Raw genomic sequence first — 13,559 nt, 5'->3', positions numbered from 1 at the left:
AAAAAGGAGTGAGTTTCTGTGGGATGTCGTTAGGGATGTTCTTTGCGTTTCAGCAGAAAATGGGACATGTGCGGTACGCTTGTTGAGAAAATTTGGAGAACCGGCATTTCATGTTGACTGCTGAACTATTCTATAGTCGCGAACATGCATTCCGCATAAGGACAACGAACATAAGATACGAGAAATTAGGACTCATACGGAGGCATACAGACTGTCGTTTCTCCGTCGCTCTATTGACGAGTAGAACAGGAGAAATGACAAGTAATGGTACAGGTACCGCCTCGCACGTTACGGTGGCTTGCACAGTATCTATGTACATGTACGTGTAAATGTAAACGTCTGTGGTCTTTCTTTTCGAATCAACATGGATATTGTTGTTTGTTAAAACCGACGTCGTCCTGAGGCGCATTGAATCATTACGTTCAGACGGAGTCAGCGCAGGCACACGTGTAGTTGTTTACGACATTCGCGCTGGCTGCATCTAGGCAAATATTTGCGCTAGTCGCTGTGGGTGTTTTGGCGCGCTGTTTAGCACCACTAGATGCTGCCGTGTGCGTGTGTGTGTGTGTCCTCTAGATGACGGCCGACCTCTGCTGGAGCACCTGTTCGCGTCTGCGCTGCAGCGCCGGAGGTAACTCGGATGCGACATTGCATCGCGAGACGCCGCCGCGGACACGACCAAGACGTCAACGCCACAGGTGCCAGCTGACGGTAAGCACTGGTTCCTGCACACGGGGGTAAGTGACGGTGCAGTGCCACCTCCTATACACTGAAGCCAAACGCTTATTCAGTCCCCACGACTGACTGGTTTGGAGACACCAACCGGCAGCGTGCAGCACCTGGGTAGCACCGGCGACACGTCCATGTATCAGACGCGGCGAAATTAACTTAAAGGGGAGGGGGGGAGCGTCAAAGTTTTAAAAAATTCGATTTTTCAAAATATGCCTATTTTGTAGCGCACGTCTACATCTATATCTACATTCATACTCCGCAAGCCAGCTGACGGTGTGTGGCGGAGGGTACCTTGAGGTCCTCTGTCGGTTCTCCCTTCTATTGCAGTCTCGTATTGTTCGTGGAAAGGAGGATTGTCGGTATGCCTCTGTGTGGGCTCTAATCTCTCTGATTTTATCCTCATGGTCTCTTCGCGAGATATACGTAGGACGGAGCAATACACTCCTCGGTGGAGGTATGTTCTCGAAACTTCAGCAAAAGCCCGTACCGAGCTACTGAGCGTCTCTCCTGCAGAGTCTTCCACTGGAGTTTATCTGTCATCTCCGTAACGCTTTCGCCATTACTAAATGATCCTGTAACGAAGCGCACTGCTCGCCATTGGATCTTCTCTATCTCTTCTAGCCACCCTATCTGGTACGGATCCCACACTGCTGAGCAGTATTCAAGAAGTGGGCGAACTGTAACATACTTCCTTTGTTTTCGGATTGCATTTCCTTAGGATTCTTCCAATGAATCTCACTCTGGCATCTGCTTTACCGACGATCAACTTTATATGATCATGCCATTTTAAATCATTCCTAATGCGTACTCCCAAATAATTTATGGAATTAACTGCTTCCAGTTTCTGACTTGCTATATTGTAGCTAAATGATAAGGGGTCTTTCTTTCTATGTATTCGCAGCACATAACACTTGTCTACATTGAGATTCAATTCCCATTCCCTGCACCATGCGTCAGTTCGCTGAAGATCCTCCTGCATTTCAGTACAATTTTCCATTGTAACAACCTCTCGATATACTACAGCATCATCCGCAAAAATCCTGTCAACTTCGATGTTATCCACAAGGTCATTTATATACTGTGAATAGCAACGGTCCTACGACACTCCCATCTAAAATCACTCTTACTTTGGAAGACTTCTCTCCATTGAGAATGACGTGCTGCGTTCTGTTATCTAGGAACTTCAATCCAATCACACAATTGGTCTAATAGTCCATGTGCTCTTACTTTGTTCATTAAACGACTGTGGGGAACTGTATCGAACGCCTTGCGGAAGTCAAGAAACATGGCATCTACCTGGGAACCCGTGTCTATGGCCCTCTGAGTCACGTGGACGAATAGCGCGACCTGGGTTTCACACGATCGTCTTTTTCGAAACCCATGCTGATTCCTACAGATTAGATTTCTAGTCTCCAGAAAAGTCATTATATTCGTACATAATACGTGTTCCAAAATTCTACAAGTCTTCCTGAATAGTTTGATGTATAAAACATATGTATTTGAGAGATTGTACGGCACGTCATTTGATCTTAAGTGTACCTAGATGCAGCGCTACACACCTTCGCACAGCATTCTTATGTCATACGTAAGTGTATTTCGCTCTGGAGAATTCAAATGTTTATATTTGCGCCAGAGATTGTCATACGTTAAACAAAGGACTATTTAAACTTCCTGGCAGATTAAAGCTGTGTGCCGGACCAAGACTCTAACTCGGGACCTTTGACTTTCGCGGGCAAGTGCTCTACCGACTTAGCTACCCGAGCACGACTCACACCCCGTGCTCGCAGCTTTACTTTTGCCAGTACCTCGTCTCCTACCTTCCAAACTTTACAGAAGCTCTCCTGCTAAACTTGTAGAACTAGCACTCCTGAAAAAAAGAATATTGTGGAGACATGGCTTAGCCGGGGCAGCATGGGGGATGTTTCCAGAATGAGATTTTCAATCTGCACTGAGTGTGCGCTGATATGAAACTTCCTGGCAGATTAAAATTTCTTCCAGGAGTGCTAGTTCTGCAAGGTTCGCAGGAGAGCTTCTGTGAAGTTTGGGAGACGAGGTACTGGCAGAATTGAAGCTGTGAGGACGGGTCGTGAGTCGTGATTGGGTAAGTGAGGTGGTGACGGCACGGTAACTCAGCGTATACGGTCAGAAGGTTAGCTGCCCTCTGTAATAAAAAAACTGAGTTATTGGATCAACGAGGAACTGAAACCGCTGTCTTGTGACGTCTATCCCGAGCAGATGCAACGAACTACAACGAACAAAATGAGATTTTAAAAAAGCTGGTAAAGCACTTTCCGTGGATTCGAGTCTCTGTCCGGCACAGTTTTAATCTGCTACGAAGTTTCATATCAGCGCACACTCCGCTGTAGAGTGAAAATGTCATTCAAAAGGACTATTGATATGATGCCTTCATGGCTGTACCCAAAACCAAAACGGGAAAGAATGCAAAAACAATTTTTGTGCGAAGAACTGCATTTGCTGTTGGTGTTTATGATGCATTTAAAGTTTTAATAAAGGAGTGCAAAGCAGGAAATACACTCCTGGAAATGGAAAAAAGCACACATTGACACCGGTGTGTCAGACCCACCATACTTACTCCGGACACTGCGAGAGGGCTGTACAAGCAATGATCACACGCACGGCACAGCGGACACACCAGGAACCGCGGTGTTGGCCGTCGAATGGCGCTAGCTGCGCAGCATTTGTGCACCGCCGCAGTCAGTGTCAGCCAGTTTGCCGTGGCATACGGAGCTCCATCGCAGTCTTTAACACTGGTAGCATGCCGCGACAGCGTGGACGTGAACCGTATGTGCAGTTGACGGACTTTGAGCGAGGGCGTATAGTGGGCATGCGGGAGGCCAGGTGGACGTACCGCCGAATTGCTCAACACGTGGGGCGTGAGGTCTCCACAGTACATCGATGTTGTCGCCAGTGGTCGGCGGAAGGTGCACGTGCCCGTCGACCTGGGACCGGACCGCGGCGACGCACGGATGCACGCCAAGACCGTAGGATCCTACGCAGTGCCGTAGGGGACCGCACCGCCACTTCCCAGCAAATTAGGGACACTGTTGCTCCTGGGGTATCGGCGACGACCATTCGCAACCGTCTCCATGAAGCTGGGCTACGGTCCCGCACACCGTTAGGCCGTCTTCCGCTCACGCCCCAACATGTTGCAGCCCGCCTCCAGTAGTGTCGCGACAGGCGTGAATGGAGGGACGAATGGAGACGTGTCGTCTTCAGCGATGAGAGTCGCTTCTGCCTTGGTGCCAATGATGGTCGTATGCGTGTTTGGCGCCGTGCAGGTGAGCGCCACAATCAGGACTGCATACGACCGAGGCACACAGGGCCAACATCCGGCATCATGGTGTGGGGAGCGATCTCCTACACTGGCCGTACACCTCTGGTGATCGTCGAGGGGACACTGAATAGTGCACGGTACATCCAAACCGTCATCGAACCCATCGTTCTACCATTCCTAGACCGGCAAGGGAAATTGCTGTTCCAACAGGACAATGCTCGTCCGCATGTATCCCGTGCCACCCAACGTGTAAGTCAACTACCCTGGCCAGCAAGATCTCCGGATCTGTCCCCCATTGAGCATGTTTGGGACTGGATGAAGCGTCGTCTCACGCGGTCTGCACGTTCAGCACGAACGCTGGTCCAACTGAGGCGCCAGGTGGAAATGGCAAGGCAAGCCGTTCCACAGGACTACATCCAGCATCTCTACGATCGTCTCCATGGGAGAATAGCAGCCTGCATTGCTGCGAAAGGTGGATATACACTGTACTAGTGCCGACATTGTGCATGCTCTGTTGCCTGTGTCTATGTGCCTGTGGTTCTGTCAGTGTGATCATGTGATGTATCTGACCCTAGGAATGTGTCAATAAATTTTCCCCTTCCTGGGACAATGAATTCACGGTGTTTTTATTTCAATTTCCAGGAGTGTATGTTTTAGAAAAAATCGGAATTAAGCCCGGAGTGAACTGCATCAAATACCTTTTATGCGATAGACAGAAAGCGTGTAGTGAAAGTAGATTAATCATTTTTGGGGGTGCTAAAATCGAGAAGAGTGCATCGTAGGAATGTGGAAAGGGAGAAAACTGATTTAGAAAATGAAAATAACCTGCTTATGGTGCTGCACAGTTCTAAAAGAAGCAGAAACTTTAACGGGCATTTTCCGCAAAACACAAATTTCTGTACTTAGGTGTATGCAAGATCCGAAATAAACATCCTATTACTTTCAAACTTGGTATGCTTATTAAACACAAACTGCTTAATGCAAAACTCTACATTGTTCCATATCTATTAATAACTGTGGTAGAAATTTAGATAATTAACTATAAAATTTGAATTTTTCTAATCATGAAGTTTAAAATGTAATTCATTGCTTCATAAATGAAATAAATTCTAGAGTTTCATACACCTGTATGTATGATTTGCATGCCGCGCAAATTCGTGGAAGAATCTCTCTTATGAAGAAAAGTGTACCTATAACAACAAAAGGAGCCAACAGTAACTGAAACAATGACGAAATTTCACATGTAAAAAGAATTATTTTGTTATGCTTTTGAACTTCCACTGCTATGAGTGTGAATCCTGAATTCTTCCTGGCCATTCTGACAAAGTGTCATGAATTTATTTCTAAAAATATAGACAGTGGAAATTAAAATGTCATGCTCAAAGTAGGCTCGTTTCGATAAATTACTTTGGCGAAATCGATACTGACGATGTATTGGCAGAAAAATATAGATTCTTTCGATACACTACTCTTTTGGAACTATGAAAATGAGTGATTTAGATGCAACAAGAAATTGCGAAGTTCTAAAAAAGGAAATGTTATTATTTAACCTTTTTGTGTGAGACGTTTGCCGTTATTGGCTCGGCCTGCACCTAGCTTTTGTCAAGAATAACGAGGGTTATTCGGAAAGTACCAATCGGTCGCGAATGGAAGCCACTGTGAAAAATCGTAAGTGTTTTATTTGCAGTATTTACCTACACCTTACGGCTACTTCTCCACATAGTAGCCGCTCCGACTTAGTCATTTGTCGTAGCGTTGTATCGACTTTCAAACTACCGCCTCACAGAAGGCAGCCGCCTGTACTTACCGCCAATTCTCTACTTTGATCTACTGCTCGTTGTCTGCGCCAAAGTGTTGCCTTCATAGCCAGCGGTTCATGTGAGCAGGGATGAAACTCAGGACGAGCCAGTTACGGGCTTTGTTATGGCTGATCAAACGTTTCCCATCGAAAACGCTGCGGGAGGAACTTCATTGCCCTTGCAGAACGCGACTGAGACGTGACATGACGCATGACAGTTGCGATATGTGGGCTGCATGCAGCAGGCGAAATCTCGAACTAGGCCCTCGCGGTTGGCGGGAAACACTGTTGTTCTATCCATCTTTACTTGTTCGCTGTGCACCTATTGTTGACAAGAACGACATACGCGTTCGACACTAGTCAACGCATCTGTGCAAAACATCATATTTTCGCAGTAGCTTCCATTTCGAGACCGATTGGAATTTACTTTCCAAGTGGCAATCGTGTATGTAAATTTTATAGAAAATCTATATGGCGTTTTCATTGCTTTTAAATCGAATACACTTTACAGAAATGGTCAATTACACTAAACCGTACCCGAAATGAAGTTCCCACAAACGTGAGATGATACAGGGTGCGGCACTGAAATCCAGACAAATGAAACTTTTTTAAAAGGAAATTTATTAAAACAAAATACACTACTGGCCATTAAAATTGCTACACCAAGAAGAAATGCAGAAGATAAATGGGTGTTCATTGGACAAATATATCATACCCGAACTGACATGTGATTACATTTTCACGCAATTTCGGTGCATAGATCCTGAGAAATCAGTACCCAGAACAACCACCTCTGGCCGTAATAACGGCCTTGATACTCCTGGACATTGAATCAAACAGAGCTTCGATGGCGTGTACATGTACAGTTGCCCATGCAGCTTCAACAAGATACCACAGTTCATCAAGAGTAGTTACTGGCGTATTGTGACGAGCCAGTTGCTCGGCCACCATTGACGAGACAATTTCAGTTGGTGAGAGATCTGCAGAATGTGCTGGCCAGGGCAGCAGTCGAACATATTCTGTCTCCAGAAAGACCCGTACACGACCTGCAACATGCGGTTGTGCATTATCATGCTGCAATGTAGGGTTCGGCAGGGATCGAGTTAAGGGTAGAGCCACGGATAATAATGCATCTGAAATGTAACGCCCACTGTTCAAAGAGCTGTTACTGCGAACAAGAGGTGACCGAGATGTGTAACCAATGGCACCCCATAGCATCACGCCTGGTGATGCGCCAGTATGGCTATAAGGAATACACGCTTACAATGTGCGTTCACTGCGATGTCGCCAAACACGGATGCGATCATCATGATGCTGTAAACAGAACCTGGATTCAGCCGAAAAAATGACGTGCACACAGGTTCGTCGTTGAGTACACCATCGCAGGCTCTCCTGCCTGTGACGTCTGTGATGGATCCGTTGGGATCCAGCACTGCGTTCCGAATTACACTTATGAACCCACCGATTTCATATTATGCTGACAGTCACTGGATCTCGACCTTTATCAAAGTCGGAAACGTGATGGTACGCATTACTCCTCCTTACACGAGGCATCAGAACAACGTTTCACCAGGCAACGCCGGTCAACTTCGGTTTGTGTATGAGAAACCGGTTGGAAACTTTCCTCAGGTCGGCACGTTGTAGGTGACGTTACCGGCGCCAACCTTGTGTGAATGGTCTGAAAAGCTAATCACTTGCATATCACAGCATTTTCTTACTGTCGGTTAAATTCGCGCCTGTAGCACGTCATCTTCGTGGTGTAGCAATTTTAATGGCAAGTAGGGTACAAATGAAAACGAAAATCCTTTTGCATATAAGTAGTGGTATGTTTAAGGAGTAACATTACTCGATGCAACCAGCTTCAGCTGCAATGACCGCCTCCAGTCTTGTCCTGAAGCGATCGTACTTGCTCTTTAAAATAGCGCTGTCACATTCGCCAATGCTGCTGTGATAGTGGTGCACAGAGACGCGACATTAGGGTGTCTTGTCTTATTCGCAACCTTTTCGACTACGCTCCAAACATTGTAGTCGAAAGGATTCAAAGAACCCGTTTGACCCCGAAGCATTATACTTGGCCACAATCTCTGGTACCCCTGGAACCGAACTATTTCAACGGGCGAACACCCTATGCGAAGACTTTCGATAACCGCGGCTCTTCGGTTGTACTCTGCATTTGTCCGTAACATGTCGGCCATTTTAAGATTCTGACTGTTTACTAGATGTCTACGGCTTTCAAGAGCGCCAAATGCGGTCTCCGGCGGAACTACCACATAGCGAGAAATCAAGATTGAAAATTGTCCGGATGTAAGCGCCGCACCCTATACATTGCTTGACAACTGAACCACTGGCCATTAAAATTGCTACACCACGAAGATAACGTGCTACAGACACGAAGTTTAACCGACAGGAAGAAGATGCTGTGACATGCAAATGTTTCGCTTTTCAGGGCATTTACACAAGGTTGACACCGGTGGCGGCGCCTACAACGTGCTGACATGAGGAAAGTTTCCGTCCGATTCCTCATACACAAACAGCAGTTGACCGGCGTTGCCTGGTCAAACGTTGTTGTGACGCCTCGTGTAAGTTTCCGACTTTAATATATGACGGATTGTAGCCTATCGCGATTGCTGTTTATCGTATCGCTACATTGCTGCTCGCTTTGGTCGACATCCAATGACTGTTAGAATATAGAATCGGTGAGTTCAGGAGGACAATACGGAACGCCGAGCTGGATCCCAACGGCCTCGTATCACTAGCAGTCGAGATGACAGGCATCTTATCCGCGTGGCTGTAGCTGATCGCGCAGCAAAGTTTCTATCACTGAGTCAGCAGATGGGGACGTATGCAAGGCAACAACCATCTGCACGAACAGTTCGACGACGTTTGCAGCAACATGGACTATCAGCTCCGATACCATGGCTGCGGTTACCCTTGACTCTGTATCACAGACATGAGCGCCTGCGATGGTGTACTCAACGACGAACCTGGGTGCACGAATGGCAAAACGTCATTTTATCGGATGAATTCAGGTTCCGTTTACAGCATCATGATGGTCGCATCCGTGTTTGGCGACATCGCGGTGAACGCAGATTGGAAACGTGTGTTCGTCATCACCATACTGGCGTATCACCCGGCGTGATGGTATGGGATGGCATTGGTTACACCTCTCGGTCACCTCTTCTTCGCATTGACGGCACTTTGAACAGTGGACGTTACATTTCAGATGTGTTCCGACCCGTGGCGCTACCCTTCATTCGGTCCCTGCGAAACCCTGCATTTCCGCAGGATAATGCACGCCCGCATGTTGCAGGTCCTGTACGGGCCTTTCTGGATACAGAAAATGTTCGACTGTTGCCCTCGCCACCACATTCTCCAGATCTCTCACCAACTGAAAACGTCTGGTCAATGGTGGACCAGCAACTGGCTCGTCACAATACGCCAGTCACTACTCTTGATGAACTGTGGTATCGTGTTGAAGCTGCATGGACAGCTGTACCTGTACACGCCATCCACGCTCTGCTTGACTCAATGCCTAGGCGTAACAAGGCCGTTAATGCGGCCAGAGGCGGTTGTTCTGGGTACTGATTTCTCAGGATCTATGCACCGAAATTGCGTGAAAATGTAATCAGATATCAGTTCTAGTATAATATATTTGTTCAATAAATACCCGTTTATCTCTACATTTCTTCTTGGTGTAGCAATTTTAATGGCCAGTAGTGTAATACAGAACAATTGACACATGCTAAGGAACAACTGACATCTACTACGGAATGCCTGAACATTTACACTAAAAGCAGATGTAGAGGGTGGGATGTGCTAATCACAGCAAAGCCTGCGTACGAACGCTGTGCTAGCTTTCCATATTTCATGCATTATCATGTCTGTTGTGCAACCGACTAGCGCCACCCACCGTGTGGTACGGCAACATGCCTGCAAGACATCGTTTGAGTGTTTACCTTCGCGGACGAGTAGCTGGACGGTTGGAAGCCGCTCAAAGTGTCACTATTGTGGTGACGGCAATGGGTGTGTCCAAAAGTGTCATCTTGCGACTGGAAAAGACTGCTGAAGGTGGAAATCCTGTGTGAAAGCATGCCTATAGTTGCCGGCAGGGGTGGCCGAGCGGTTGTAGGCGCTACAGTCTGGAACCGTGCTACGGTGACAGGTTCGAACCTTCCCTCGGACATTGGTGTGTGTGATGTCCTTAGCTTGGTTGGGTTTAAGTAGTTGTAAGTTCTATGGGTCTGATGACCTCAGAAAATAAGTCTCATAGCGCTCAGAGCCATCCATACCTGTAGTTGTAGACGGGGCAGCTCTAGAGTCGATAAGGAACAGACACCTCACCCCCAGGCAGATCGCTGCAGACACTGCAGCCGCTACCAGTACACATATCTCTGCCAGAACCATTTCGCAGCGGCTACGTCAGGTTGGTTTGCATGCTCCGAAACCTGTTAAAAGCACCACACTTCGACTACGCCTTCTTCTAAGAGGAATTCATTTGTGTGTGGTTGGAGTCAGCAACAGTGCTATAGAGTGATGTTCTCCGAGGAATTCCGCTACACAGCGGAAATGATTCTGGCCATCAATTAGTATGGAGAAGAGAGGAAATCGTTACAAAACATAGAATGACCATGAGCGTCATTGGTGTCGTCTATGGCTCTAACTGTTACGGTGTGGAAAGGCGTTATGCACAATGGCCGAATAGCGTTGCGTATTTTTGGGCGAACTAACATTTTAGCAGAGGCGTATTGCAGGGAATTTATCCTGGATCATGCCCGTCTGTTTAGTAGTGCGGAAGGTCCCGACTTTCTGCCCTAGGACAACAATACCCGCCCACACAGGACCACCGAGGTGCCGGGCACGTTGGGAAATTAAGATATCTCATGTTGGAATGTCCTGCCTACTCCACCGTCCTAAAGCCTACAGATCGTGCCTGGAAAGCTCTTGTCAGATTTGTTTCTCAACGAACAGCTCCTCCCCGAACCGTACAAGAAATGAAATCTGCTCGAGAGGACTCCACAACAGTTTGATAGCCAACATAAATAACAGGTACCGAATGTACGTTTGTGGCCAAGGAGAGCATATTTCTCACTAAGAGTCCGATATCGACCTCTTTGTTGGGAGTTAGACCTGTGGCAATCACAAATGTCGTAAATATGTTATCCTTCTTTCCCACTGATGAAACCTGTACAATTTTTCGCTATAAATATACCACTCCCCCTCTCTTACGTATGTACTGTGTCTCCGTTGCTTAGCAATTATCAGGCAGTGTAGTAGTAGACAGTCAGACATCTTTCTGAAGCCTTTTAAGGATGTGTGAGACGTTACACTCACTTTCGAAAACATTTTCACGTTGCACAGGGGTAGCCAGTGAAACGGGCTTAAATAAGTAACTAATTCGTTAAGATTTTTTTTTAATTTAATGGTTATAAATATAAAGTACAAAGGTAGCCATTTCCTGTACAATAAGTGAAAAAAATATTTTTTGAATATAACACCTGTCAAATGTCCTCGATTGGAATCTATGCACTTTTACAGCCGGGCCTGGACGATTCCTGTGATATTTTGCGGTATATTGACTGGTATTCACTCAATTTCGTCCAGAATTCGTTGTTTTAGGGCTGGGATAGTTCTGGATGGATCGTTCTGAAAAACTCTTGTTTTTAAGTAACCCCATATAAAAATGTCGCAGGTTGTCAAATCTGGAGAGCGAGGGGGCCAAGGGATATCCCCGTTTCGGGAAATGACGCCGCCTGGAAACAAAGCATCCACAGCATTCGTGGCAACTCTTGCAGTGTGGCTTGTTGCCTCATCTTGTTGGAACAATGCGTTTTCATTCACTGGAAAACGGGCGAGTTCTAGCGTAAGAAAGTTCTGGATCATTGCAACGTAACGCACAGAGTTAACAGTCACAGCACTTCCGTTGATATCCTCGAAGAAAAATGGGCTTATGATTCCTCTTGCCGACATTGCGCAACAAACTGTCACTTTTCGAGCATGAAGAAGCCTTTCATGAATGCGCCAGGGTTTTCCTCCGACCAGTATCTGAATTTTTTTTATTAACGAAACCAGACAGGTGTAAATGCGCCTCATCGCTCATCCACAAGTGATTTACACTCCTGGAAATGGAAAACAGAACACATTGACACCGGTGTGTTAGACCCACCATACTTGCTCCGGACACTGCGAGAGGGCTGTACAAGCAATGATCACACGTACGGCACAGCGGACACACCAGGAACCGCGGTGTTGGCCGTCGAATGGCGCTAGCTGCGCAGCATTTGTGCACCGCCGCCGTCAGTGTCAGCCAGGTTGCCGTGGCATACGGAGCTCCATCGCAGTCTTTAACACTGGTAGCATGCCGCGACAGCGTGGACGTGACCCGTATGTGCAGTTGACGGACTTTGAGCGAGGGCGTATAGTAGGCATGCGGGAGGCCGGGTGGACGTAACGCCGAATTGCTCAACACATGGGGCGTGAGGTCCCCACAGTACATCGATGTCGCCAGTGGTCGGCGGAAGGTGCACGTGCCCATCAACCTGGGACCGGACCGCAGCGACGCACGGATGCACGCCAAGACCGTAGGATCCTACGCAGTGCCGTAGGGGACCGCACCGCCACTTCCCAGCAAATTAGGGACACTGTTGCTCCTGGGGTATCGGCGAGGACCATTCGCAACCGTCTCCATGAAGCTGGGCTGTGGTCCCGCACACCGTTAGCCCGTCTTCCGCTCACGCCCCAACATCGTGCAGCCCGCCTCCAGTGGTGTCGCGACAGGCGTGAATGGAGGGACGAATGGAGACGTGTCGTCTTCAGCGATGAGAGTCGCTTCTGCCTTGGTGCCAATGATGGTCGTATGCGTGTTTGGCGTCGTGCAGGTGAGCGCCACAATCAGGACTGCATACGACCGAGGCACACAGGGCCAACACACGGCATCATGGTGTGGGGAGCGATCTCCTACACTGGCCGTACACCTCTAGTGATCGTCGAGGGGACACTGAATAGTGCACGGTACATCCAAACCGTCATCGAACCCATCGTTCTACCATTCCTAGACCGGCAAGGGAACTTGCTGTTCCAACAGGACAATGCACGTCCGCATGTATCCCGTGCCACCCAACGTGCTCTAGAAGGTGTAAGTCAACTACCGTGGCCAGCAAGATCTCCGGATCTGTCCCCCATTGAGCATGTTTGGGACTGGATGAAGCGTCGGGTCACGCGGTCTGCACGTCCAGCACGAACGCTGGTCCAACTGAGGCGCCAGGTGGTAATGGCATGGCAAGCCGTTCCACAGGACTACATCCAGCATCTCAACGATCGTCTCCATGGGAGAATTGCAGCCTGCATTGCTGCGAAAGGTGTATATACACTGTACTAGTGCCGACATTGTGCATGCTCTGTTGCCTGTGTCTATGTGCCTGTGGTTCTGTCAGTGTGATCATGTGATGTATCTGACCCCAGGAATATGTCAATAAAGTTTCCCCTTCCTGGGACAATGAATTCACGGTGTTCTTATTTCAATTTCCAGGAGTGTACTTGGTCGTCATTTCCTTCAAGTCTTCTGGCCATTTCCTCACAAAATTGTAATCGTTTCTGATAGTCACTTGGTTTGAGGGATTGCACAATCTGTATTTTGTATGTGTGAAAATGTAAATCTTGACGAGGAATCCTTCTCACCGAAGTGTTACTTATTCCAAGACGTAGAGCATGTTGTTTGGCAGATCGGGGTGGACTTCT

At 47.6% G+C, this 13,559-nt stretch overlaps 1 protein-coding gene across 1 annotated transcript in view; it reads left to right on the top strand.

The window, feature by feature from the left end:
• The first annotated feature begins 609 nt into the window (after positions 1 to 609).
• The window catches only part of LOC126291583 (luciferin sulfotransferase-like), a 177,702-nt gene continuing 164,752 nt past the window's right edge, over positions 610 to 13,559 (top strand). Inside the window, exon 1 of the mRNA XM_049985117.1 lies at positions 610 to 711. The gene's annotated coding sequence lies outside the window, so the exon portion shown is untranslated. The remainder of the gene's footprint in view (positions 712 to 13,559) is intronic.

This window comes from Schistocerca gregaria, chromosome 9 (genome assembly GCF_023897955.1).
Source record: "Schistocerca gregaria isolate iqSchGreg1 chromosome 9, iqSchGreg1.2, whole genome shotgun sequence".
In the NCBI taxonomy this organism is placed as follows: domain Eukaryota; kingdom Metazoa; phylum Arthropoda; class Insecta; order Orthoptera; family Acrididae; genus Schistocerca; species Schistocerca gregaria.
This window is presented reverse-complemented; position numbering and strand designations above follow the sequence as displayed.